Consider the following 5899-nt stretch of genomic DNA (forward strand, 5'->3'; position numbering starts at 1 on the left):
AAAGCAGCCCACCAATGGCCTTTAGGGGAGAGCGTGTACTCTAGAGCGAGAGCTTGCACCTCTCCATTCTTTGATCAAAGAATAAAGCTTTCCTTTGCTTCTGATCCAAACTTGGTCTCATTCTATTTGCAAGCTACACCGGGTAGGAGGACCCTTACTGGGGCCTGACAAAAAAAGGTCATAACAAATTTTGGTGACCACGAAGGGATGGATGGTGGCTTTTTGCCGGCACCTACCCACTAGGTTCCAGGCCCACCCCAGCTCCAAAGGAAGAACTGCAGATGCTTTGGGAGGCTCATGTGAGGATGAATGACTCTAGCCTTTGAGTATACTCTGATGAGGTAGAACAGCAGCAGCCTTCAGCCAAACTCAGAGCAACTCTGCCCAGGAACCCGACACTTGGGTGTGGTGCACACACAGTGTAGCTCCCAGAGTAATCTGGACTGTGCCCCCTTGAGGGGATCATAATATGGCATCATTGGGGATTGGAGACTGAAACTCACACGTGTCTGCCTGCTGCCTCTGGCCGGCCTTTCATGGTACCAGATGCCCGGGGATGAAGGGAACCTATGGATGAGAGGGAGCCATGGCAGTCTTGCCCGCTGTTTTGCTAGTAGTGTTGTCCTCTGGACCCCTATACAAGGCAGTACTGGCTGCACCAGGGCTTTCTGTCCTCCTTGCCAACCTCCAGGGTCAACAGTAGCATTCTCCATCATCACTTTTGGTTTGGTAAAGGAAAATGGCCAGCCCTGTGAGCCAAGAGGTGAGACTGGGAAAAGGGCTAGGTAATAAGGGCCACTTGACAAAACGGAATGAGGACACTCAATCTGATGTCCCAGTATGAAAGTGTCCCAAGGTAGGTATGGGACTGTGACTTGACCTCTTCCAGGCAGCTCTAGTTTCTCTAAAGTGGGCTGGGGAGCCCTGTGAGCCACTCACAGGACCAGGAACCCCATTATCAGGAAGCCCTGTGAGCTACTGACAAGAACAGGAAACACCACCACCCGACCTTTCGTCCCCACTCTGCTTATGAGGCAAATCTTGGGTGATTACCGGCCAAGATTCCAAGGGCTCTCCTCCTGGTATCAGCACAGAATACCAGCTGCCCCAGCGATCTGGGCCGTTAGTCTTGTCTAACATTCTGTGGGACATTCTGACTCAAGAGGGACTAACTATCTCAAGTACAAGCCATTACAAATTCAAGGGGGATCCCCCGTTATATCAGAGTCCATGCCATTTGGATGCCCCCTATTTTGATCTTTTGAGGAGTCCATTAATAGTTTGGTGCTGGTTCCAAATTTCCTGAGCTACAAATCCTGTGTAATACAGCCTAACCCCAATACTGGCTGGGAGATGGGAAAGTTGGCCCATCGATGGGTCTCCAAATTATAATATTATTTTACAATTGGACCTGCTATGTGAGAGACAAAAGAAATGGGACGTCCAGTTTTCCCTATGTCCAGTTTTTTATGGCCTTATATCAGAACAAAGGCCTTCAAAAGGGATGTGGACCCTCCTCCACTGAGGTAATACCAGTCCTTGACCTGCCCCCCTCCCCCGCCAAGGACCTTCTTGATCTCTTCCCTAACCCTCCTCCTACAGCTCCCTCCCAATGCCCTTCCCCTTCATATATTCCGATTTGGGCCACAGGCCCAAGATGCCCCCTCCCCAGAACCCAGGCCAGCAAGTACATGAAGCAGGACTAATTACCAGCCAGGGTCCAACAACCCACCAGGAAAAGTACTACATTTGAGGCAGGTCCCCGATAGAGAATGAGGGCTCGTCTAGGTATATGTTCCATTTATCACTTCTGATCTGTATAACTGGAAAAGTCATAGTAAGGGGTTGAGAGAAGATCCAGAGGGGTTCCTGAATGTGATTAGCGGAATCTTTCAGACCCATGACCCCACCTGGGCTAACATCCAGACCCTCCTCAATGTACTCCTAACAGGGGAAGAAAAGGCCACAATCTTTTCAAAAGCCCGAGAGGAAGCAGACAAAGAGAACAGAAACAATTTAGGTCATGCTATCTTCAGACTGGGGAATCAAGTGGTCCCAGATAATGAACCAAACTGAGACCACTGAGACAATGAAGAAGGGGGTGGAAGACAGAGTGTGACCCATTATAAAAATATGATCCTCAAGGGAATCCAGGCAGCAGGAAAGAAACCTGTTAATTGGAATAAGATAAAGGAAATCAATCAGGAGCCAATGGAAAACGCTTCGGCATTCCTAGAGTGCCTCAGGGGATGCCTCCGTATCTATAGTATCACGGTCCCTTCCTTCATTGGAAGGAAATACAATCCTGAGGTCATATTTCATTTCCCAAAGCACATAAACTTCTGGAAATAGAACCAGATACCCCTACCTCTCACCCGATCAAGATTGCCTACCAGGTGTTTAACAACTGAGATTTAGAGAAGGAAAAGTCAGAGGATAAAAAGGCCCAGAGGCAAGCCCACCTACAGCCTATTGCCTTCCAGTGTCAATGGGTCAGCACAGGGATCTGGACTGACCACCCATAGAGACTCTCAACTCCTGTGAGTGACCCCTGGTCCCCACCGACGGGCCAAGGAAACTAGGATCCAATCTTTGCCATATGTAAACAAGAGGGACAAGAATGCCCTTGCGCCCCCAAAGGAGGACAGAAATGGCAGATCCCAGCCACTACCCTTGAAGGCAGATAGTCCAAACAGATGAAGAATGATGGGGCCAGGGGACTCCTAAGCTGGCATTCCAGCTGACCCCTGAGGAGCCCTGGCTGACACTGGACATAGAAGGAAAGACTGTTGAATTCTTAGTCAACACCATTGCCACTTACTCAGTTCTGAACACCAGATCAGGCAAACTCAGTCACCAGAGTTATAAAACAATGCGGGTATCAGGGAAGGCCCAAGAATGGGCATTCGTAGAGCCATTAGAATGTTAATTGGATGAACACACACTCACCCATTCCTTCCTGTATGTCCCTGAATGCCTTATACCTCTGCTAGGAAGAGATGTCTTACATAAATTGGGAGCTACTATCCACCTAATGGGAGACAAACTGGAGACTGGCATCCCCTCAGACAAAGGGCACAAGATGATAATGTTAGCGGCTGAGGATAAACCTCTACAGGCAGAGTAAATCGATCTCTCCAGAGTAAATCCCGAGACCTGGGCCCAGGGACTGGCGAGACGAGCTGTAGGAGCCACCCCCGAGATAGTCCATCTAAAACCCTGACATACATGGCCCAATAGAAAACAGTGCCCTCTCTGCTGTGAGGCCTTTTTGGGCATCGCCCCTGCTATATAGGGTCTAATTGACCAGGGCCTTGTTAGACCACGCCAATCAGCCTGTAATACCCCCATTCTCCCTGTAAAGACACACAATGGGAAATACTGAATGGTACAGGACCTCAGAGCAGTCAGTGAAGCCACCAAGGATAAACATCCAGTATTCCTAATCCCTACACTCTGCTGCCCACTCTACTGTCCACCGGGACCTGCTATTCTGTATTAGATTTAAAAGATGGCTTCTTCTGTACTCCATTAGCCCCAGAGTTACAAGCCATTTGCAGCCTCAGCCCTTCTAAAACTAGAAGACTGTTTAGGGGTTTCCTGGAGATGGCCAGGTTTTGCCACATCTGGATCCTTAAGTATGGTCTAATAGCTAGGCCTCTATATGAAAAGTTGAAAGATGATGATCCTTTTGAATGAAATTCAGAACGCAAAAGGGCCTTTCAAGAATTGAAAAAGCAATTACTTCAGGCCCCTGACCTGGCCCTCCCAGATTTAGCTAATCCCTTTGACCTTTACATGCATGAGAGAAGGGGAATCACCCTAGGGGTATTAGCTCAAAAACTGGGAACACTTACTCGGGTGGTTGCCTATTTCTCTAAACAATTAAATCAAACTGCTAAGGAATGGCCACTTTGACTAGGGGCAGTAGCAGCTACCACAACCCCGTTAAAGGAGGCTGAAAAATTAACGTTTGGTCAGCCAATCACTATATGGACCCCACAGGCTTTAGTAAGTTCTAAGGGAACACAATGGCTATCCTCTGGAAGGTCGGTGCAAGTTCAGGCTGGGCTTTTAGACAGTCCAGTGGCTACCATAAAAACATGTTACATGCTAAATCCTGCCACCCTACTACCCACAGAAAGGGGGCCCCTGGAGCATGACTCTGTAGAAACCATAGACACAATCTGTTCCAGTCTCTCCGACCTAAGAAGTGAGCCTCTCCCAAATGCCAAAGAGGAATGGTTCACAGATGGGAGCAGTTTTATGAGAGAGGGGAAAGGGCTGGTGGGATACACAGTAACTTCCCAGACCCATGTCATAGAAGCAAGAAGCCTACCCCTAGGGACTTCTGCCCAAAAAGCTGAGCTGATAACCTTCACCTGAGCCTTAGAGCTCAGGACCTGGAAGATAATAAATGTTTACTTAGATTCCCAATATGCATACGCCATCCTACATGCACACAGGGCTATTTGGAAAGAAAGGGCGTATGCTTACTGTGGAGAATAAACAGGTAAAACATGGCTTAAGTATATCGAAGCTCTTAGAAGCAGTACAGCTTCCCAAAAAGGTGGCAGTGATTCATTGTAGGTGTCACCAAAAGAGGGATGGGGAGGTAATAAAGGGGAACAAGGCGGACATAACTGCCAAAAAGGTGGGCCCTGAAACCAGTAACTTGGCAACTACTCCTCATACACAGAAGGCCAGATCCATCCAATTACTCCCCAACCTACACAAAGGAAGAATTAGACAAAGTCCGAAAATGGGGCTTCAATAGAGATCCAGGAGGCCACGTGTGACTAGTTAATGAACATGGGCAATACTTCTTTCCCCAAACTGCAGTTGTCAGGCCATCAGGGAGACTCATCAAGGAACTCACTATGGGAGGGAAGCCCTATATAACTGGTTAGTTGAGATCATGGTAACTCCTGGCATGAAAAGTATAATCAAATAGTTGAGACTTGCCCCATCTGCTCAATGAACAACCCTAACACCAACCCTAACACCAGACTTCCCAGAGGCCCCCAGATAAGGTCCATTCAGACCAGAGGGACATACCCTGGAGAAGACTGGCAGACTGATTTCACTGTCATGCCAAGAGTCCCAGGCAATTTCAGGTACCTCTTGGTGCGAGTGGACACATTTTCTGGGTGGATAGAAGTATTCCCTGCTAGAACCTAAATAGCAGCTGAAATGGCTAAGGCATTACTAAAAGAAATAATCCCCAGGTTTGGGCTCCCAGGATCCCTCCAAAGCAATAATGGTCTAGCATTTGAATCTCAAGTGACAAAGGGGATTACGAGTGCCCTGGGCATAAAATGGACCTTGCACTCAGCCTGGAGACCCCAGTAGTCATGGCTAAGACATGGGCCTTAGCCAATGTCAGGAAACTCAAGAAACTTGGATCACCTTGCTCTGCATGTGGTTAGCACCAAGGAATAAGTTAAAGTTAAGAGCATTTTAACTCATGCATGGTAGACCCATTCCCCAAGCCTGAGAGAAAGGACACCTTAACCCTCTCACTCCCTTAGCCCCCTTAACCCCCTTAGTTGAAACGGAACAACTCAAGTGTGCCCTACAGGTAGGAGAAACCATGCAAGCCCTCGTGGAATACGGTAACCAGGTGCTGCCCATACCCACTGACCGTGCCTTCCAGCCAGGAAACTGTGTGTATCTAGAAACCTGGAAAACCAGCAGCCCGTAAGATCCGCTCACTCGTAAGCAGAACGGACCCCACTTGGTGATCCTAACCACCCCACCCATTCTGCCCTGAGGTTGCAGGGGTCATTCTGTGGGCACATCACACTCGAGTGAAGAGGGCCCCCAAGCCCCAACCTCCAGAGACACCACCTGGGGCAATGAACCCCCTTGGCTACTCACGGGAACCTCACTCCGACAC

The sequence above is a fragment of the Eschrichtius robustus genome, chromosome 3 (assembly GCF_028021215.1).
Source record: "Eschrichtius robustus isolate mEscRob2 chromosome 3, mEscRob2.pri, whole genome shotgun sequence".
NCBI lineage: Eukaryota > Metazoa > Chordata > Mammalia > Artiodactyla > Eschrichtiidae > Eschrichtius > Eschrichtius robustus.